This window comes from Pipistrellus kuhlii, unplaced genomic scaffold, assembly GCF_014108245.1.
Source record: "Pipistrellus kuhlii isolate mPipKuh1 unplaced genomic scaffold, mPipKuh1.p scaffold_m20_p_38, whole genome shotgun sequence".
Lineage (NCBI taxonomy): Eukaryota > Metazoa > Chordata > Mammalia > Chiroptera > Vespertilionidae > Pipistrellus > Pipistrellus kuhlii.
Genome location: NW_023425538.1, coordinates 3,804,220 through 3,827,255, shown reverse-complemented (window position 1 = coordinate 3,827,255; position 23,036 = coordinate 3,804,220). Strand labels below are relative to the sequence as shown.

Below are 23,036 nucleotides of genomic sequence, written 5' to 3'. Positions count from 1 at the left end.
ACATATGTATAACTCCATCTGTTGAAAAAAATCTGCATTATTAACTGGTACACCTAGTATGTTTGCTTCCTCTTCAGCATGTGAGCAGTGAGGGTGAAGATTTGTTTCATTTCTTCCTATATCAGCATGAGAGCCTTAGTTGTTGCTTAATAAGTATTTGTTGAATGAGTGTGAACAAGCCTTAATAATGAATATAATCCCCATGTTCCATTTGTGGACTTGACTCCCCCAGAGACCTTACCTTCCTTGCTTGGAGCAAACTGAAGGACTCACTGCTGTTCTGAAGGGGGAAGAGACAAGAAATTTTCCCAGACTGCCTTTTATGCTGTTAAAACTCTTCCTTTTCTCACATTTCCTTGAGAGAGATGGATACAGGCTGGGGCCTCTTCTCTGGGGGCTTGTGCCTGTGATGGGCTTAGACAGTGGTTGCCAAACCACTGCTGGAGAGCCACTTGCGGCTCTTTGGCCCCTTGAGTGTGGCTCTTCCACAAAATACCACGTGCGGGCACGCATGTACAGTGAGATTGAAACTTCGGACCCCATGTGCAGAAGTTGGTTTTCGGCTCTCAAAAGACATTTCAATTGTTGTACTGTTGATATTTGGCTCTGTTGACTAATGAGTTTGCCGGCTACTGGGCTGAGACATGTGTCCATACCTTGTATATTTGATGCTAATTCCTCCAGATGTCTGTGGGCATCCTTTCTCTGGCATGGATGAAGCTGTCCTGGTCAGTTATTACATGAAGAGGTAGAGGGAGAAAAAAATTTACATTCTGAAGGCCTTTCTCCTCTGGAGGACCCTTCACTTCAGTCCCATGCTTAGTATCAGAGTCCAGTTTGCCCAAGGAACATCCTTAGGCTTGAGAAGTTAAAATAATGTCACTATTATTTCTTTAGTATTTCAGTTATAAAAAACACCTTTGCTAACATCTTTTAGGGCTCTCTGTGCCCATCACCTTGCCAGTCACTTGATCCTTGTTACCTAATTTAACTCCCCCAACAAGCTTATCAAGAGTGGAAATTACTATCCCCCGCCCCTCTTCCACTTTACTGATAAGGAAGCGTGGGACCCAGAAAAGTCTAGTAATGAATCATAGTTCACACAGCTGCTAAGAGGCAGAGTTGGAATTTGATTTTGGTTCTAGCTAACCACCAAAATGGCGCTTTCCTGGCATATGGCCTTAGACTGCTTCCCAATCAGCTTCGGGAATTCTCCTAGTGGCCAGTGGAGGAGGGTCTGGTGTCTGTAATGTGATGTGGATTGCTAATCAGCTTGCAAAGTCCTGCTGGCCATCATGAGGCCTTGATGGGTTGGAAGAAGTGGGTGAAGAGCCTTCTGCTTATTTATTTTTCATAGACATTTGCCACACAAGTTACCAAATGTCTGTTTCTTGTCAAGATTGATTTCCATCTTGGGTAGGGAAGAGGGTTGGACAGGGCCAGAAGAATACTGTTAATCACCCAAGCAGATCCATCACTCTGCTGAGAACCTTCTCATGGTTCCATCTTACCCTGAGTGAAAGCCAAAGTCCTTACTGTGGCCGACTAGGCCCCACACAATCCATTCCCATTACCTGTGACTTCTCTTCAATTACTCTGTTCCAGTCACATGGGCCTCCTCAGAGCTCCACAGACACTCAGTATGTGCCTGTTCTCAGGGCCCTTGCACTAGCTCTTTCTGCTGCAAGGCAAGCTTTTCTCTCATACCCACATGGTTCCCTCACATCCTTCAAGCCTTTGTTCATATATTGCATTTGCAGGGATATCCTAATCTCCCTTCTTTATTTTTCTCTGTGGCTATCTACTTATATTTTTTACTTATTTTGTTCGTTTGTCTTCCCCACTAGTATCAGCTCCAATGTTTTGTTCACCTGGATCCCTAGTGCCTAAAACAATTCCTGGCACTTAGTAAACATTTATTGAAAGAATGAATGTGCTCCTAAGTGTAGAATGGCCCAATACTGTTATTATTTTGCTGGAGGAGGAAATGTGCTATCTGGTGGCGGTCCACTCATCAAGACTCAGTGACCCCTTTCCATGCACCAGGCTCCAGCTCTGGGCTTCAAAACACCAAGGTACATAACTCCTGATTCTCTAAGCTGATTTAAGCCATGAAGGGGGAGGGTGCATTTGCTGAGTGGAGCCCAAATCCTGCATCAAAAGCTTAGCTATAAGGAATTGTGAGAGCCAGTTCATGGATTTTTGTAATATTTTACTATTACAAAGTGGTGGAGAATGGCCTTCCACCTAGGCTCATAGATGGAAAATTTCCAATCATAGGAAGGATTATGGGCAGCCAAAATGTTTCCATTCTGTAAATATTATATGAAACATTATCATAACATCTGGAAATGGTCCAAGGGTACATCACATATTAAGTGTGTAGCTAGATGAGCTTGTACTAGCTGAATACACTCATATAATGAGCTCTGAAAACATTATTTGCAGTCCACAGAAGTTCCTTTCCTACTCCCTCCCAGTTACTCTGCTTTTCCCAGCAAAACCACTCTCTCAGTCTCTCATACCTGACTTTGAACTTTATGTAAATGTTCCGTTGTGTATGGCCTTTCTGTTGAACATTGTGTGAATAGAACACATTATGTGAGATGTCCATCTCATTGTGTTTCATGCCTACTCACTATTGTATACAGTCAGGGCAACCTGACTGGCAGGAAGAAGCCAGCCTTGAGAATAGCTAGAAAAAGTATTCAAAGGCCCTGGGGTAGGAATAAACTTAGAGGGGAAAGGAGGACAGTGGAGTGGGAGCATTTGGGCGATGGGTAAAGTGGAAAAAGATGAGGTTTGAGTTGTATTGAGAGAATTTAAACAGTAATCTGATGTGATCCCTGTTTAATTTGACCTGTCTAACTGTGTGTGAAGAATATAATCTAGGAAGGTACGGGGGCCTGATGAGGTGGGGATCTCCCTTTTCTGCATCCCGCAGAACAAATCAGTTTTAAGTGGAGGCAGCCAGAAATTGAGAAATAATAGAAATAAAGAGAGAAGACACAGAGATAGATTTTAAGCTGGGAGCTGGGTAGGCCACCATTCTGTCTGCTGGAGAGGCAGGAAGACAAGGACAAAGACCCCTCCCAGCGCATTTATTTTATACCTCCAGTACCAGGAAGTTATCACCAACTTATTTGCATTCTTAAGTAGGCCCTAGCATGCCTGGATTTACATATCTAGTCCCGCCCCTGCCGACACCTGGACTAATATGAAGGCCAAGCTGACATGTCCACCGTCTTGGGGGAACATGTTCTCGAGGCGTGGCTCTGCCAACGCCTTGAGTTCAGCTGACTATAATTAAGGAAAATTGCCCATGTGCCTTCCCAAGTGGCCCTCTACAGTAGGGGTGTCGAACTCAATCAGAGAAGGGGCCAAAATCTAAAATCCAGCCTAAATCGCAGGCCGAATGGTTTACTGAACAGTCATAAACTGTCATTGTGATGGAAACGCAGCGGAGTGCAGTGATGACAGCATGGTACGGGCCACATTGCAAGGCCTGGCGGGACAGATTTGGCCCGCGGGCCTTGTGTTTGACACATGTGCTCTACAGGAAAGGAAAAGTGGACTCGGGAGATGAGTGGAGGATCTGATTGAGTTGTTCAGGTGAAAGATGATGGTGGTAGTTTTGCCTAGGAAGGAGGGGGAAAGAAATGGAATCAGGATATGTTTTAGAGATAGTAGCAACAGAACTGGCTAATAGACTTGGAGAATAGAAAAGGAGAGGCATATTCTGTGTGTGTCTGTATCATAATTTTTCAGCCCATCTCTGCTGGTAGACACTCAGGTTGTCTCCCTTTTGCCTTACTCACAGAGGCTGCGGGAAGTACCCAATGGCACATATCTTTGCTGAGCTGAGTCTTAAAGGATCAAGGGCAAGGCATTCCAAGGAACCAATTGAGCTAAGGCTGTGGCTTCCCCTGTACTGAGCTCATGTTGGAGTAAGGACTTGTTGCCAGTTTTGAGATGGCTTATAGTCTCCCATCTCGTACCTTTCACCAGCTGATTTCTCATCTGACCATGTTTAGACCCCTCCTCTCTGTAGTTAGCCCAGAGCTAACTGGTAGTGATAGGTGCATTGTTGGAGTTGCTGATCCACTCAGGGCCATTGTTGACTGTGTTCTGTGTCAGCTTTGTTTTCCCTTTGTGAGAATCACAATAGGGTTTTAAAGCAGTGGCCGAAGAGAGGCCTTTGGTTCTTAGCCAGGCAAAGAGGATGACTGGCATATAGGAAGTAAATAAAAAAGACTTCATGTTTGTATGAGCCTGATTCTTCCGTATTCTTTGTCCCCTGGTCCCTCCTATTTCTTGTCTTTAAGGTTGTTCCTGAGAAGTCAGGGTCTTTCTGACAGGCTTTTGCATTTGGGGGACTCTAGGCCACTTAGTTACTGATGGCAGATCAGCCAATATAAGTTTAAAACAGGCTGTGCTGTAAGCATATGGGGAGAGAGAAACCCTGCTCCTGTCTCTTTTGACCATCTGGGCCTTCAGGTCTCTGGGGAAGACCTGACTCCCACCCTGGCTTGAATTTCTCTCTCGTGCTGCTGAGAGGTACCGGCCAAGATGACTTGTCTAAATTAGCAAATCTGGGAGTTGCCTTCCACCTGCCCAAGGGCTATAGAATAAGAATAATTATGGATTATGGATAATGGATCATGAGCAAATAAAACTTGTCATGTTTCAGCTCGTAATAGGTCCAAAAAAAGAGAGAGAGAAAGGGATGGGGGAGGGATGGCCTTAACAGAGAAAAATGTAGGACATAACTAAGTACTCTCCCAAATTGCTGGAGGACATGTGAATCATTGCAAACTTTTTAGGAGATGGCCTGGAATCTGTACTTTGATCTTAGACACTATTCTGTACTATAACTTTGTAATATTCCCTAAGTAGTTTTTGCTACAGCAGTGGCATTTCTAGAATCTACCCTACAAAATAATAATAATAGCCCCAATATTTATTTATTGCAGCATTGTTTGCATTTTGCAGGGGCAAGACAAAAACCAAATCCTGAAAATAAAATGAGTGCCCACTTTTCTAGGAATGATAAATATGGTACATCTATTCTATGAAATACCACCTGCTAAAAAGAATAAGAGCATGGCTAGCTGATTTGGAAGCATTTCTGTGCAATATTTATAAGAAAAAGCAGGATTCAGAAAAGTAAATGTGATATCCTATTTGGGTAAAATACAGTTGCAAAAATCTTTGCCTATGTTGTCATCAAATGATGGATATCCATGGACCTCTGTCAGACTAGAAAGGCTAGCATGGTACCAAGTGCTATTGTGAGAAGTAACTTCTGAGTGACCACCCCAAGCCGTTTGACCTCCTTCCCTCATATGGTAGGATGAAATAATTAGAGTTCAGGCATTTCTAGAATCTACCCTACAAAATAATAATAATAATAGCCCCAATATTTATTTATTGCAGCATTGTTTAATAAATAAATATTATTTATTAAACAATGAATAATAAATAAATTCATTGTTTAATAAATAAATAAATAATGAATTTATTTATTATTCATTGTTTAATAATGAATAATAAATAAATTCAGTCCCTTTTGAGAGTAACAGAGGAATTACAGAAACACTGAAGTAAAGGTATGTTCCAGGCAGCACAGTCAACAACTTACCTTGCATCCACCCTAAACGCAGCACACACAGACATCCAATGGAACATTTCTCAAGCCCAAGACTGAGAATCTATCCTACAGAAAAAATGGCCCTAATATTTACTAGGGGCCCAGTAAATTCGTGTACCTTGAAAGGAACTGTGGGCCTTGAGGTTGTGGTGGGCACAGGGACAGGTCTTGGCCCATCCTCTGTGCCTCTGCCCAGCCCCTCCCATCATAGCCCCTAGTACCTGACTGCCGGCTGCCACTGCTCCCCTGGCTGCCACTGCTCCCATGGTGCTGATTCCCCTGAGCGATTGGGGCCAGTGCCAGAGCAATTGGACTGGCAGCTGTTGCTCACACCCGCTGATCACACCAAGCAATCGGGACTGGCGTTGGGCTCCAGCAGCAGGTTCGAGCAGTGGCTCCAGCGCCAGCAGTGAGTGCAAGTGCCCTGAGGGAGGAAAGCATTTTTAGTAACCACCAGAGGCTTGCCCCATGACAGCAATGGCACCCCACCATGGTCTGGTGTTCCTGCTCACTTGCTCTGCCATCATGCCACGGTTGATGCCCGCCATGTTCCCCAAGTGCCTTCTGGTGGTCAGCACATGTCATAGTGACTGGTTGTTCTGCCGTTCAGTCAATTTGCACATTAGGATTTTATATATATAGATTGTAGCATTGTTTTCAGGGGCAAGACAATGGTCTGTAACCATGCTGACCCTCTCCTGGTTGTAGGATAAGGACACAGTCTTCTAGGGTTCTGGTGTTCCCCACAGAATAAATGTGGCTGTTGGGGTGGGTTGGGGCTCATGGCTCCTTTGGGGTTACAACTTGTCTCTTGCTGGGCTTCAGTCCAAGTAGATGTTCTTGAAGGGAATGGCACAGGGTCATATTTACACCCCTCTCCCTACTGCCACTAGGCCACTGTTATCCATAGTACTCTCCCCGCTCTGGACTATCCCACATTTCTTCCCACCCCCACCAAAAAGAAAGATTATAATACTTCCTGTCTCTGGAGTAGCATCTCTTCCTCTCTTTTTAAAGGTTCGTCAGATGTGAGAGCTTACTTCGCACTGGCTTATCTGTTTCTTTGACACCCTAAGAGAAGGAAGGTCCTGGTTGTTACTGATTCAGTAGCTCTATCTTGCTTATGGTGTGTGTGTGTGTGTGTGTGTGTGTGTATGAATACTCCCCCCCCCCCCCCCAAAAAAAAATAACTCTTAGGTTTCTGGTTTGAATAGATGTTTAGTTTATGGAATGTAGTAGACTAGTAACTACCAGTGCATGGTAAAAGAACAGATATAGGTAAGGATATAATGTTTCTATATATAGATATATATGTGTATATACTGTATATGTATATATATATATCTAAGAGAAAGAGAGAATTTACATCTTTAGTGAAAATACAAAAATGTTCCCTACCAAAAAAAATGGGCAGTGACTTTGTTCACTTTTTCAACTCATTTAACAGTGAGCTGCTCTTACTGTGTTGTGCACAATTTGAATCTGGCAGAAAACCACTTTGAAAATACTCATAAGACTATGTGAAGATCATTCTTGAATCTCTCTTTTCTGCTTCATTCCCCCAAGACCAATCCATTAACAAAGCCTATTTATCCTTGATCTGAAACAAATCTTTACCTGCCTCCTCCTTTCCATTCCACAGCCCTCACCCTGTCCCGGCCACCACACTCTCTTCTGCCACATCTCACAGCATGCCTTTCTGGCTGCAGCCATCTGTCACATGGGCCTCCTGTGACTTTCATCAGGCTTGTACATTCTCCCCTATCCCAGTTTTTTTTTGTTGTTCGTTTTTTTCTTTTTAACTTTCATTAGAAATTTTATTACCAATCTAGTAATTCAATTTGGGTTGCCCTTTGAGTGTCTTTTAATCCTAAATAATAAAAGCATAGTATGCAAATTGTTCTCTCAGCCAGAGTTGTCCTGGAGTTCAAACGAGGGAGCAGCGTCGGGTGACCAGGGTTAGGGAGGGAGTACCTGGACAGTAGCTGCTAGGGACCCTACCAGTGCATGAATTTCATGCCCTGGTCCACTAGTTTATATATAATTTTTTAAAAAATATATATATATTATTGATTTTGTACAGAGAGGAAGGGAGAGAGATAGAGAGCTAGAAACATCGATGAGAGAGAGTCATCGATCAGCTGCCTCTTGCACACCCCCTACTGGGGATATGCCCGCAACCAAGGTACATGCCCCTGACCGGAATCGAACCCGGGACCTTTCAGTCCCCAAGCTGACGCTCTATCCATTGAGCCAAACCGGTTTCGGCTATATATAATTCATATGACTTAAAATTCACTCCTTCAAAGTGTACAGTTCATGGGTTTTGGTGTAATTACAAGTTTGTACAACTATCACTGGTCTCTAACTCCAGTGCATTTTCATTGGCTTAAAAAGAAACCCTATAGAGATCCAAAATGGTGACATAGGTCAACACCTAAACTGCTTCCTTGCACAATAATTTCAAAACTACAATTAAAAGACAAAACATCTATCACCCAGAACCTTGGGAAAGCTGGCTGAGTGGAAGTTCTACAACTAGACTGAAAGAGAAAAGAGCATTTAGGGCACAAGCGCTGAAAAACTGAGATAATGGAAGTGTGCGCGATCTGGACTGGCAGTGGATCCCAGTTGGCAGCAGTCATTGCTTTCTTCAACCCGAAGGGAGACAAGCTCTAGATTACTCTGAAATACAGTTTCTGGGGAGATGCAAGGGACCCAAACTCCTATGGGGAGAAACTGGACTGTTGCTATCAGGTAGGAAAGTGAGGGTGGCTTCCTTGCAGAACTGCGTGCAGGAATAATTGCTTGCTGTGCTGGGGCGAGGGACACAGGGACATGGTCAGAAGCCATCGGTGTTTGTCACATCGTAATCTGGTGATGCTGAGAGACGCTGCCCTGCACAACCTGCAAACCCACCCAAGCTCCAAGCAGCAACTTTTGCATATGAATGGCCTTCCCCATTGCAGCTTAACCTAACAAACTTGCAACCCAGTTCAGACAGCTCCAAAGCCTCCAAGCTCCAAGCAGGAAGGAGAGGGCTGTGGTTCTCGCTGTAGCTCCTGCAGGGTGGCCTCAGACAGTAGCTGACCTGCACCCCATTGGAGATCCAGAAGCCAGTGTACCTAGTGTTCAGTGTGAGACACCAGATTTCAACTCCTCACATCCATAAGTGACACAATGGGGAGGCAGACTCAGTGAGCACCAAAGCCCCACTGATACAAGGCCTGCACCATAAGCTGTGTCTCCAGCGCAGCAGTTCTTCCATTATAGACACAGTGGATCCTCACAGCTAATTAGCCTGAAGGTCAGTTCCTCCCAATGTACCAATAGCAATCAAGGCTTAACTATACCAAGACTTTGCATTCAGCCCACTAAGGGGTGTACCAAGAGCTTGGGTGATTGGGGAAGCTGAGCTACTGTCCCCTATAGGTCACCTACCACACAAAGCCACTCTATCAACACAGGGAGACAACCAAAATGCACACACACAGAAGCATGTCATGAATGGGAGGGATGGAGGAAAGTAAACTACTGGACAACACAGAATTCATACTCACATAAGGTTACTCAAGAATCTTCTAAAAACTGCTGAGAAACTTGAAGAGACTTTCAAGGACCTTAATGAAAATTTAAATAAATAAATAAATAAATAAATAAGGAAAAGGACCAGTCAGAAATTAAACATATACTGTCTGAAATAAAGAATATACAGAAACTCAACTGTAGATCAATGTACCCCAAGAATGAAACCAAAGATCTGAAATGTGAGGAAACAAAAAACACCCAACCAAAAAAACAAAGAGGAAAAAAATAATCCAAAAATATGAAGATAGTGTAAGGAGCCTCTAGGACAACTTTAAGCGTCCCAACATCTGGATTTTTGGGGTGCCAGAAGAAGAGAGAGCAAAATATTGAAAACCTATTAGAAGAAATAATGACAGAAAACTTTCCCTACCTGGTGAAAGAAATAGGCTTACAAGCTCAGGAAGCACACAGAACCCCAAACAAGAGGAATCCAAAGAGGACCACACCAAGACACATCATAATTAAAATGCCAAGGGCAAAAGACAAAGAGAGAATCTTACAAGCAGCAAGAGAAAAACAGCTAGTTACCTACAAGGGAGTACCCATACGACTGTCAGCTGATTTCTCAACAGAAACTATGCAAGCCAGAAGAGAGTGGAAAGAAATATTCAAAGTGATCAATAGGAAGAATCTACAACCAAGATTACTCTACCCAGCAAAGCTATCATTCAGAATTAAAGGTCAGACAAAGAGTTTCACAGATAAGAAAAAGCTAAAGGAGTTCATCACCACCTAACCAGGATTACATGAAATGTTGAAGGGTATTCTTTAAGAAGAGGAAGAAGAAAAAGGTAAAGTTAAAAATTACGAACAACAAAAAGTCATCAAATACATACCTACCAACAAGTGAATCTAAAAATCAAGTGAATAAAAAATCTGAAGAACAGAGAATCCAAGATGGCTGCTCGGGTAGGCAACTAGCCGCAGCCGCACACAACAATTTCAACAAAATACAACTAAAATATAAAATGGACATTACCCAGAACTACAGGAAAGTCGACTGACTGGAAATTCTACAACAAGAAGCAAGGAGAAAACCAGAAGGAAGCGTGGAGGAGCTGTAAAAGCCCAAGGTACGGAGACACGCGGCGCGCGCGGAGAGGACAGAGCCGGAGAGGAGGGAGGCTGAGTGCCTGGCTGGCGGTCCCAAGCGGGAAGGAGAAAAAAGCTCCGACTGTGCTGGGTCCAGCTCCAACTGCTCTGAACCCCAATTCTAGGCCAGACCCCGGGGACCCAGGCTCACCCATAGGGAGCCGGGCTGTAAGGCAGGACTCCAGGGAAGTGGCAAAGGAGGTCCCAGAGGTGCGCACACTGCGCGCAGAGAAGGGCTGGCCGGTTGTGCCGCGGGATTGCCCTGACGGGAAGGAGACAGGGGCTCCAGACTGCTCTGAATGCCACCTCCAATCCCACTACCAACTGAACTGAACCCCAATACCGGACTCATTGGGGGAGAGCATAGATAGTTTGGCAGCAGGCGAAAATCGAGGGCACCTTTCTTTCAGAGGCGCTCTCAACAAGTACTGAAGGACCCTGAGTCTCAGGAGTCGCATAGGGTGGGGCTGACGGAAGCCAAGGCTGTAGGCTCCACCCAGAAACCCCGCCCCATCAGGAAAGCTGCCTGCGAAAATGCCTAAACCAAATAGATCACAAACGAAAGAAATGGAGGACAAAAAGCGACTGGATATAGAGTTCAAAACCACACTTATAAGATTGTTCAAGAATCTCCTAGAAAAGGCCGATAAAATAAACAAGACCTATGAGGATATGAAAAGGGATCAACTAGAAATAATAAGGGATCAACAAGAAATAAAGAATACATTGTCTGAAATAAAAAATATTATACAGAGTCCTAAAAACAGAATGGAAGATCGCAAGAATCAAGTCAAAGATTTGGAACATAAAGAGCCAGAAGACACTCCTCTGCAGAAGCTAGAAGGCAAGAGAATCCAGAAAATTGAAGATGATGTAAGAAACCTCTGGGACAACTTCAAACGATCCAACATCAGAATTATGGGGGTCCCAGAAGATGAGAGAGAGCAAGATATCGAAAACATACTGAAAGAAATAGTGACAGAAAACTTCCCCCACTTGGTGAAAGAATTGGACTTACAAGTCCAGGAAACACACAGAACTCCAAAAAAAAAGGAATCCAAAGAGGACCACACCAAGACAAATCATAATTAAGATTCCAAGAGCAAAAGACAAAGAGAGAATATTAAAAGAAGCAAGAGCAAAGCAAGCTCCTATAAAGGAGCACCTATACGATTGTCAGCTGATTTCTCAACAGAAACCATGCAGGCCAGACGGGAATGGCAAGAAATATTCAAGGTCATGAATAGCAACAACCTACAGCCAAAGATAATCTATCCAGCAAAGCTATCACTCAGATTCGAAGGTCAGATAAAGAGCTTCACTAATAAAAAAAAGCTAAAGGAGTTCATCACCACCAAACCAGAATTATATGAATCGCTGAAGGGGGTTCTTTCAGAAGAGAAAGTAAATAAAGATAAAAATTATGAACAACAAATACGTAACTATCAACAAGTGAATCTAAAAACCGAGGAAACTAAAAAAAAAAAATCTGAGGAACAATATTAACTGTTGAATATAATAGAATCAGAGGTATGGAAGGGGAGTGAACTGTTTATTCTTGGGGAAAAGGGGAGAGGGGGATGTGGGAAGAGACTGAACATAAACTGTGCACCTATGGATGAGGACAAGAGGGGGTGGGGAAAGGGCAGGGGGGGGGGGAAGGAACATTTGTAATAATATGAACAATAAAAATTTATTTAAAAAATAAATAAATAAATAAATAAATAAATAAAAATCTGAAGAACAGAATGGACTAGTGACTATAATAGAATCAGGGACATAGAAAGGGAGTGGACTGACAATACTCATGGAAAGGGGGTATGAGGGGTGCAGAAAGAGATTGGACAAAAATCTTACACCTATGGATGAAGACAGTGGCGAGGGGTAAAGGCATGGGGTGGAGTGGGGAATCAGGTGTAGGGGAGCTATGGGGTCGGTGGGAGAGGAACACTTATAATAATCTGAACAATAAAGATTTATTTAAAAAAAAGAAAAAAAAAAGAAAGAAACCCTATAACCATTAACAGTTTCTCTCCACCCATTTCTACCACCTTCTAGCCCCTAACAATCATTGATCTACTTTCTATCTCTGGAATTGCCTATTTTGGACACTTTCCCTACATGGAATCATATAATATGTGGTTTTGGATGACTGGCTTCTTTCATTCAGCAAAATGTTCTCAGTGCTCATACATGTTGTACTTGAATCAATGCTTTATTCTTTTTATGGTTGCATGATATTTCATTGTATGGATTGTACCATATTTTTTGTTTATCCATTCTTCAGATGATGGACATTCTGGGATATTTCCATTCCCACTATTCACATGGGTTCCTTCTCCTTTCTATTTACTTCTGGGCTAAACTCACTCTGATTTCCAATGTGCACTTCTCACCATTTGTACTGTATTTGTTTGCCTATTTGTTTTCTGTCCCCTGTTCTGGACTGGAAGCTTTGTAAGAGCAGTGGCTACATTTGCTTTTGTTCACCAGATTTAGCTCCCTACCTTGCAGAGTCCCCAGCATAGAGTAGTACTTAATAATTGCTGAATAAATGGCTCAGTATATCTCATAGTTCTCATTTTACCTCCATCTAAGGCAAAATTATTGTAACCCCATTCTGTGGGACAGTCTGTATCTACCTTTCTATGTGGTATTGAGAAAGCAAGGGTTCTAAAGCATGAGGACACTTTAAATGTTGGTAGATTACTAGAAGGATTTCTCTGACATAAAACACTGTCCCTTTTGGTCATCTGCTATGTAAAACTACAGTGTTATTTGAAAGTGCATTTGGCTACACAGATGATAATTTTTTTTAAAATTTAAAAAATTAAAAAAAAAAATGAAAGTGCATTTGGCTTTCACACCTGGACCTCAGAACTAACAATGGTGCAAACTCAGTGGAAGGTGTTTTCTCTCATGAGTAAGATGTCAGAGATTTGTAATCCTGGTTTGTGGCAGCTCCACAGTCAACAGGAAGAGCAGGCTTCTTCTCTCTGCTTCTCCATCCCTAGTCCAAGATGTAAAGTGGCTTTATGGTCCAATGTGACTACTGGCATCAAGCCAGTGAGTCTGTAGTACAGGTGGGATTCTGGGTGTGTGTGTGTGTGTGTGTGTGGAGGGGAGAAGGGAGGGCACGAGGAGGTGAGTGGGGAGGGGGGGGGGCACAAAAGTGAAGTCCAGCAGGTGTTTCTGGTAAGGAATTTCCCTGAAGTCCCATAACAACTAGTTATCTCAAGTTGATCACCCCTTGTCTTAAAGAAGATTGGGGGATATAGTCTTAGCTGAGCATCCTTAGAAGAAAGACAAGATTGGCTAGCTGGTGGGCAGTTAGCACCCAGTAGGTCCATTTTCTGCCTGCAGTATCCTGGGTCAGGCAGCCAGTTTCTGCTCATTGGCCTGGACCTTCAAATTTCCCTAATTGGCCAGAATCAGAGCAGTGCCTGTCTCCACAGGGTTTACCAGAGGATAGATTTTGAAACATCTCAAGGACCTTCAGTCCTCAGAAATAAAAATATTGGTAGTTCACTTTTATTGAACATTTACTATATGTTAGGTCCTGCTCTAAACATTTGTTATGGTGTGATTTCCTAACCCTCACAATACCCCTATTATTATCCTTATTTTATAGTGAGAAAATTGAGGCCCAGCGAGGTTAAGTAACCATAGATGTTCTTGCTGGTAATAATGTGGTGGTTGTTTTTTTGTTTTGTTTTGTTTTTCATTCTTCCCTCTCAATATATTATGAATAAGAGGATTAAAATATAAAGCCTGACCTATTTTGTTAGATTGACTCTTTCATCTGATTAGCTGGGATCTGGAGAGTTCTTTGTGGAAAAGCACCAGCATTCGAAACCACATTGACAAGTTGTTTTTATGGGAGTGCATGAAGAGGTTTAATTGTTGGCACATCCAGCAAATGCCTGGTGACACAGAGGAAAGATCCGCAGGCTATGCAGGATTTCCCAGGCAGTGAGCCCTGGGCCAGCAGACCATAATGCAGCTGTGCTGGTGCCCTGGGCTTGGCCATTATTATTATTATTATTATTATTATTATTATCATTATTATTATTATTGGGTTGGGGGAGCGGAAGGCTTGGCCATTAAAATCAGTCTCCTGACTAGAAATCTTTAGTGAGAAAGAAGGCTGTTCCCACTTCAGGTCCTCTAGATGCCTCTGATCAGCCATGCTTGGTAGAAATCTTTCCTAAAGATTGCCAAAAGTTCATTTCTGAGCTGTCCTTCTGGGACACGTTTAAATCCATGTTAGTGACTGCAAGCTCTCTGGGGTGAGTATAGCAGGTGTTCAGTCAGAAATGCTCTGGACTGCAAGCATTGTACCAGAATACACAAGAGGCAATGTACTTCAACACCTAGGAGGTTGTTTGGATTCTATAACATCTGGATGTAGAAGATGTGGCTCAGTGGTGTGGCAGAATCAGCACCAGTGCTGCTGTGACTCTCTGGTTACAAAGTGGTTGCTGCACCCACCTTTCTCAGGAGGCTAGGGCTTCGAGAGTTCAGCCCTTCTGTTTTGTTAGAGTAGTGTTTTGGGAACAAGAGGGATACCCTCAAATGTAGATATCACGTTCACATTCCACACTGGAAAAAAGGCAGACTGGAGAAGGGACACAGGACTGTGTGGATGTCTGACCCTTTTTGCGAGGATACTTTTTCAGAATCCCTGAGTGAGAAACCTTCACTCATATTTTTCCTTTTGTATTTGTGACTCTGATCCATTAAAATTGATGTCTGAAAGTGGAATCACATAGATTTCTTTCTTTTTTTATTATTATTTTTATTTTATTTATTTTTTATTAAATTATTATCTGTGTACATATTTTAACATTGCCCCCCCTGCCATACATACCCTCCCTCCCCAGAGTTTTGTGTCCATTGGTTGTACTTATATGCATGTATACAAGTCCTTCGGTTGATCTCTTATCTCCCCCAGATCTCCCTACTCCCTGCTGTAATTTTATAGTCTGCTTGTTGCTTTACTGTCTTTATATCTATCTTTTGGTTTGTCACTTTATAATGTTCTTTAATATCCATAAAAGAGTGAGACCATGTGGTATTTCTCTTTCATTGACTGGCTTATTTCACTCAGTATGATGTTCTCTAGTTCTATCCAGGTTGCTGCAAATGATGAGAATGCCTTCTTTTTTATGGCAGCATAGTATTCCATTGTGTAGATGTACCATAGTTTTTTGATCCAATCATCTGCTGACGGGCACCTAGGCTGTTTCCAGATTCTAGCTATTGTAGATTGTGCTGCTATGAACATAGGGGTGCATATATCCTTTCGGATTGGTGTTTCTAGTTTCTTGGGATATATTCCTAGAAGTGGGATTACTGGGTCAAATGGGAGTTCCATTTTCAATTTTTTGAGGAAACTCCATACTGTTCTCCACAGTGGTTGCACCAGTCTGCATTCCCACCAGCAGTGCATGAGGGTTCCTTTTTCTCTGCAACCTCGCCAACACTTGTCCTTTGTTGATTTGTTGATATTGGCCATTCTGACAGGTGTGAGATGGTACCACATTGTTGTTTTGATTTGCATCTCTCGGATAATTAGTGACTTTGAGCATGTTTTCATGTGCCTTTTGACCTTCCTTCTGTCTTCTTTTGAAAATATTCTATTTAGGTCCATTGCCCATTTTTTAATTGGATCATTCATCTTCCCTTTATTTAGTTGTATAAGCTGTCTGTAGATGTTGGAGATTAGACCTTTATCAGTGGTAACATTTGCAAATATGTTCTCCCACACAGTGGGCTTTCTTGTTTTGTTGATGGTTTCTTTTGCTGTAAAAAAGCTTTTTATTTTGATGTAGTCCCATTTGTTTATTTTCTCTTTAGAATTCATTGCCCTAGGAGCAGTATCAGTGAAGTTCTTTTGCCATATGTCTGAGATTTTGCTGCCTGTGGATGCTTCTATAATAGTATTTTTATGGTTTCCCGTTTGATGTTTAAATCCTGTATCCATTTTGAGTTTATTTTTGTGTATGGTGTAAGTTGGTGATCTAGTTTCGTTCTTTTGCATGTATCTGTCCAATTTTCCCAACACCATTTATTGAAGAGACTGTCTTGACTCCATTGTATATTCGTGCCTCCTTTGTCAAATATTAATTGAGCATACGGAATCACATAGATTTCAACGCTGAGCCCATATTCTGTTTATAGGTGGCATTGTGGCAGTTCTGGATCCAGACACACTAGGTTTAAATCTTTCCTGGCTGTGCCACCTACATGCTGTGTGATCTTGGCCAAGTTACCTCTCTGTGCTTCTGGTCGGTTAAAAGTGGGATGCTAGTAGTTCATTTGAGAGTTAAATGAGTTGATAGTTAAAGAACTAAAATCAATGCTTGGCATGTAGTAAAATCAAAGTAAAAATCTCAAGCTTTAAGCCAAAATGAGAATTTATTTGCAAATCCACATCGTTCTGGGATCTGGGCAGGGAATCCCAGAGCCTAGTCAGTGGGGCGGTGAAACATGTCTCTGAGGTTACTATTTCTTCTTCCATAGAAATTGGCAGCTGTGTTCTCACATCTGTTTCAGGGTGCATTCCCAACGCAGTGACACTTCTCCTGACGCCACAAGTGCCATATGTATAAGTGGTCAAGGGCCTAACTTTTCCCAAGGCAAAGTCCTTTCTTCACATGGCAGCTTTTCTTCATTGGCAAGTGGGTAGAGGTGGTTGAATGAACAGATATTTTTCTGAGTTAGTATTTCAGAGACTGGATAGGGGTGGGTATAATGTAAGGTGACCGGATGTCCTGCTTTTGGCGGGACAGTCCCGATTTTTAACAATTCGTCCCTCATCCCAAGGCGTTTTTAAAAAATCCCTATTTTTGGAAAGATAATCGGGACTTTTTTAAAATGACACGGGACAATTTGTTAAAAATCGGGACTGTCTCGCCAAAAGCTGGATGTCTAAGTCACCTTAGTATAATGGGAATCTTCTCTAAATGAAGAAGGATTGAACCACTGTATTAGTGGGTAATTCCCTGATATCTCAATGTGAGGCTCTGATAAAGTCTAGAAAAGAGAATGCCCCTTATGGCAGAATGTCCCAGTGGGGCTTGGTTCTCCTTCACCGCAACCTCAAAGCCTAGATAAGCCATGTACATATCCTGTTACACAGAGGAGAGAGGCCTGGCTGCTCCTGTCAGCACTTGGTCAGGAGGGTGCATGTGGCCAGGCCATCTTAGAAGTTGGGTGAACATTGCCCAAGCTGTGTGTTCTCCAAGGCAGAAAGCAAAAGGGAGCCTGCTGCCATCTCTGGACACCAGGAGAGCTTGTGGTCCTGGTCCTAGCCTTTGAGGCTAATAACCTGCCCACCAGAAAAGCAGGTGCCAGCAACAGTCATAATCTCTGACCAATCAGATTAGCCACATGTTTGTATGGGTTTTTGTTTGTTTGGTTGGTTGGTTGGTTCTTTGTTTGTGGGTTGGTTTTCTTGTTTGTTTGTTTTTTGGTCTTTGGAGAGGACCAAGTGAAAGGTAGTAAAGAAGTATGAGTGGATGAGCCCCTTCCTTCCTTCCTTCCTTCCTTCCTTCCTTCCTTCCTTCCTTCCGAGAGAGAGAGAGAAAGGGAGAGAGAAGCATCAATTTGTTTTCCACTTATTTATGTATTCATTGGTTGATTATTATAAGTATCCTGACTGTGGATTGAACCCACAACCTTGGGGTATTGGGACGACACTTTAGCCAACAGAGTTACTAATCCAGGGTCTGGATGAGCCTTTCCATGTAAGTTGGAATGAAATACAAGGGGAGACTAGAAATGTCAGGTCCAGAAACACAGGAAGAGAAAGGCTTAGGCACACTGGCTGCCTTGGGATCAGGGGAGCAGCACCCCCGCTGGCCAGCCTCACAGAAGTATCTCACATGGAGCCATTGCACTATCAAATCCTCACAGTATTTTTGTATTCCCCACTGCGGTTTCCTGAACTTAGATCCCCAACCAAAAATGGAAAACTGTTTTGATCCTCAGTGAAGTTGAATTCACAGATGTGAAGGGCTGACTGTACAATCACAAGTTATACAAAGAATTTTGACTATGTTCAAGAGCCCTGTACTTTGAAACACGATATAAGAGATTGGTGTTCAGTATGTTGATTGTGGAATGATGGAACGTGGTCAGACACTTCCCTGAAAGCCCATTTTATAAAACAGAACAAGGTGAAGCTGTTGTAGGTAAATGGGGGTGGACAGGCCTGGAGCTTCATCCACTCCTCCCCTTACCCTCTGCAGTCTCCTCTGAGGACCATACTCAGAGGGGCTAAGGGTAGCACCTCCTGGGCTCTAGTGAGGCCTGGCTCTGCCTTCAGCTGGCCCTGGCTCTAGGCAACTCACTGGAGCATTCTGAACCTCCCTTTCCGTCAAGTGGACAGATCAGACTAGATCCAAGGGTTCTTCGCCCAGTTTCTGTGGACAGCTTCAGAGGTCTTCAACATCTTTGAGATATGCAGTATTTTGTGGGTTTTATTTTTTTCTGGAGAGACATGATATTGTTTTGTCAGCTTTTTAGAAGGATCGTGTTCACCGAAACATGAAGGAGTGCTGTATTGATTTCTGAGATCCCTTACAGTTCAATCAGTCAGTTATTTCTGTTGTATATGATAGAATCTCCCATATTCAAACTGGCTTAAACTGCAAAGGCAACTTAATGGCTCTATTTCCTGAGAAAATCCCAGAGCTGGTCTGACCAGAATCAGTATTCAGTTATTATTCTCAAAATTCCACCCTTCTCCACTTCTGGGCTTGCCTCTCTCAGCTTTTACTTCATTCACAGGTGTCCCACCCCTACTTCAAGGGAGCAAAGTAGCCCTCCAACAACCCCTGCCTTACTTCCCATCCTTTGCCCCAGTAATTCCAGCAAAATTTCCAGGGCCAACTCTGATTAGCCCTGCTTAGGTCATGTGTTTCTCCCAGAACCCAACACTGTGGGTAAGGGGAGGGGCCACTCAGGCTAGGAGTTAGGCCAGGTGCCTCTCACCCCCAGGTTCTTTCATCTGAGTTTCTGTTTCTTGCTATAATCCCAGGGAAGCTTTGTACTTGACCTGTGAGTGTAACATATGGGACAGGTTGGACAGAGTTATTGCTGAAGTGAGTATGCTGGGACATCTGGGGTCCTGGGTAAATTCCTGCCCCTATAGCCCATCTTTGTTGTCATTTTACAACCTCTTGGCACCTGCCTCTCTGCTGTGGCTCCCCCATGTATGAGGGATCCCAAACCAATGGACTTCACAGCTTCCTCCATTTGGCAGGAAAAAGATTCCCAGCTCAGACAAATGAGTCTGTCAATGCTGATGAGTCTTTCAAGAGCCCTATGCATCACTCTAGAGAAGGAAAAGGGGGAAATTAGAGCAGCATAAAAGCAAATTTTAAGAGGAAGCTATTAAAATTTTATAGGAGCTTTATTGCAGGGACTTTCTGACCATCCCAGGAATTTTTAAAATGGGAAGTCTGATGATAAAGGAAAATGTATGGAGACTTGTTGTTCCCTCCTGCCTCCCAAGCATCTTGAAAACTAGAACCGTTAGGGACTTGTAGACCAGTTTAGGGATAGTGCCTACCCAACAGGCTATTTCTGAGTTTTTTTAAAGTATGTATTTTTCTGTATTTGCTGTTTCTATATATAGTAACTGTTTTAAATTTTATTTTGTGCTTTCCTAAGTGACTTGGTAATGAGTTGTGGGAATCATTAAGAACTACAGTTGTCTCTTCCCTTCCATGTTAGTTGAAAGTCATTTAGTTGTGTGAACAAATACTAATGCAGGTCAGCCTGCTTCAATATAAAAGGAAATGTATGGACTCATTGTCTATGATGATGTACGTGTGATGGCTTCAGGCATGGCTGGATCCAGGGCCTCTCCTAAGGTTTCCAGGACCTAATTTGCTTTCAGCTCCCACCTCTGTATTTCTCTGTGTTGATTTTAACCTCAGGTAGCCTCTGGGCAGTTCCCCGTGAATATCAACCACTTTTAGCAGCTCTAAGGGAAATAATCTCTTTCTCTGTAGTCCTAGGACATGTCCTAAGGCTGACATTTATTGGACCTAATCAGCCTGGCTTCAATGCCAGGGCCACCCTGAGCCATCTGAGGCCAGGGGCAGGGAAGAGGAGATACAGTAGCTTTATTAGTCAAGCTAGGATCATATGACCACCACCCCCACCCCACCCCTTCCTATGTGTAGAGTCATTCCCACAGGAGTTGTGTGGGAAAGGTGAGGTTCAGGGAGCTGAGATGCAGTGTGAACCAAAACAGCCAATGCTCAGTACTGATTCTACCCCCACCCCAAATTATTATATTTCCTGGGAACACGCTTCACCTTTCCCTGATCTCAGGTGTAGCTTAGGGGTTCTTAATCTCAGGACCATGACCCTTAAAGGATCCTTGAATGGAATTTAGAGGATTGTGAACTTGGCTGGGAGAAATTTACATCTTTATTTTATCTACCATCTTGAAATTTAGCATTTTCTTTTCTTCTGAATGAGAAACACAGGCCACAACTGTATTAACTAGTGACTGTCACTGCTAGGAATCATAAATATTTCCTTATCACATTATATAATAATAATATAAAAAAATACCATGTAGACTCATCTATTTCTAAATAACTGGAGTCATTGGATCCACCACTGAGATTTCGTAATTTAAAGCATTTATAAAGAAGCATATGTATTACTATATCTCAAATTTGGTTGTATTTTACAGATATTTTGATACCTGGATATAATTGGTTTCCTTTGTAATCTTGTGTGTTTTATACATTTAAAAATATGATTCTAAGAAGAAATTTACATCCTTCTTTATCAGGCTACCAACAGGAGTCCCTAGCATGAGAAAGATTAAGAATCTCTTTTTTTACCAGAAGCGTACGGGCAAGATTATTGAATCTGTTCTGATTTCTGTACCCTGGAAAGTTGATTTGTTGGGGTTTCCTTCCTTGGGGGGGGGGGGGGGCTTCCTGGAGGAGCTGGCTAGTGTTTGAGCATGGCCTTGGTATGGGGGCAGCATTTTGGCCATAACAGAATTGGGGAGGAGGGTCATGGAGGCATTGTCAACCTGTGGCTAGCCCTCTCTTCATTGACTGCCATGACTATCACCTGGCCAAGTAGTCTGGAGCAAGACTGTCTGGGTTCATCCCAGCAATAGTGTACTTTTGACTGGCTGGATGCCTCATCTAGTGGGTTCCTTATCCACTCCATGCCTCAGTTTCCTCATCTGTAGCATGGACACAATAATAGTATCTATTTTTAGGGTTATTGGGAGAGTGAAATGAGTAGGCACATGTCTGCTAGGACAGAAGGTTCTAGGTTGTCCTCTCAGATCTCATCTCCCTGACTTAGTAAACTTTCTGGCTTAAACTGAAATGGGATAGTGAACAATATAGACAGTAGCTTCTCATTCTGAAGACATTCATTCATCCATGAAATATCCATTTAAATATGAACAACTACACTAAATATTCAAAAGCATAAATTAATAATATAAAATTTCATGTGAGGATAAGTGCTGTTTCTCTGCCACTCTCACAAGTGTCTCAAGGAAACGTGCTCAGAATGGCCTGCTATCTGCCCCAATCACCTCCCTGTCCTCCTCTCCCACCCCTCGGCCCCTCACTCACCCTGCACGAGGCACATGGACCTCCTGTTGCTACTCAAATGCTCCCCCTACATATGCCTGCCTCAGATCCTCTCCCATTCTAGTGACCTGGAAGTTTCTTTCTAAGCTAGTCACATAGTTCTCAGTCTCTTATATTCATATCTTTGTCCTCTCCTCAAACCTCTGACCACTCTGTGAAATAGGAGCTGCATCACTCTCTTCAGCCTGCTCCCTGACTTCATATGTGTGTTTATTGTCTTCCTCATCTACTGGAATGTCTGCTCCCTGAGGATAACAATTTTGTCTCAATCACTGGTGTCCCTTGGTGTCTGGCACAGAGTAGGTGCTCAGTAAATGTTTGTTGAGGGAGTAAATTTGTAAACAACAGAAGACAGTTAGCAGAAAGACTCCAGTTGGCCAAAAATATAGCCTTATTCTTTTCTGTTTCTGTAGAAACACATTTTTTGACATCAGTTCTCCTGGAACCCTCAAGGAACACTAGAGTCCAGAACGTACTAAGGGTGAGTACACTATGGTCGTCTATTTGTTTGCTTAAATTTTACAACTAGTTTATCTAAGCCTCTTTATTTAAAAAAAAAAAAAAATGAATTTGAGTATCAAGGGAAAAATGGAAGTCTCCTTCATTGCCACTCTATACCAAAAGTCTAGCCCCTTTAAAAGTAATTACTGCCAGAAGTTAGGTGAGTGTCCAGCCAGACCTCTTCCCATCCATGAACATATATGTATCCTATATAATAAAGAGGTAATATGCAAATTAACCCTCACACAAGATGGCCGCCCCATGTGGTCAAAGATAGCTGCCACAAGATGGCTGGCAGGGGAGGTTAGTTGGGGGCGACTGGAACTGCAGGGGAGGGAGAGCAGATGGGGCGGACCAGGCCTGAAGGGGAGGGCAGTTAGGGGTGATCAGGCCTGCAAAGGAGGGCATTTACGGGCAGCCAGGTTAGCGGGGGGGGGGCAATTGGGGGCGATTGGACTGGCAGGTGAGTAGTTAGGGATGATTAGGTGGGCAGGCAGAAGAGCGTTGGGAGCCAGCAGTGCTGGATTGTGAGAGGAATGTACGACTGCCATTAG

The 23,036-nt window shown here is 43.0% G+C and overlaps 1 protein-coding gene across 7 annotated transcripts in view; it reads left to right on the top strand.

The window, feature by feature from the left end:
* SIPA1L3 (signal induced proliferation associated 1 like 3) overlaps window positions 1–23,036 on the top strand; it is a 353,179-nt gene that overhangs the window by 136,036 nt on the left and 194,107 nt on the right. For 6 of the 7 annotated variants that reach the window (XM_036408270.2, XM_036408269.2, XM_036408265.2 and 3 more), the window contains exon 2: window positions 22,395–22,462. The exons of the other annotated variant lie outside the window; for it this stretch is intronic. The gene's annotated coding sequence lies outside the window, so the exon portion shown is untranslated. The remainder of the gene's footprint in view (window positions 1–22,394; window positions 22,463–23,036) is intronic. 7 annotated transcript variants of the gene reach the window in all.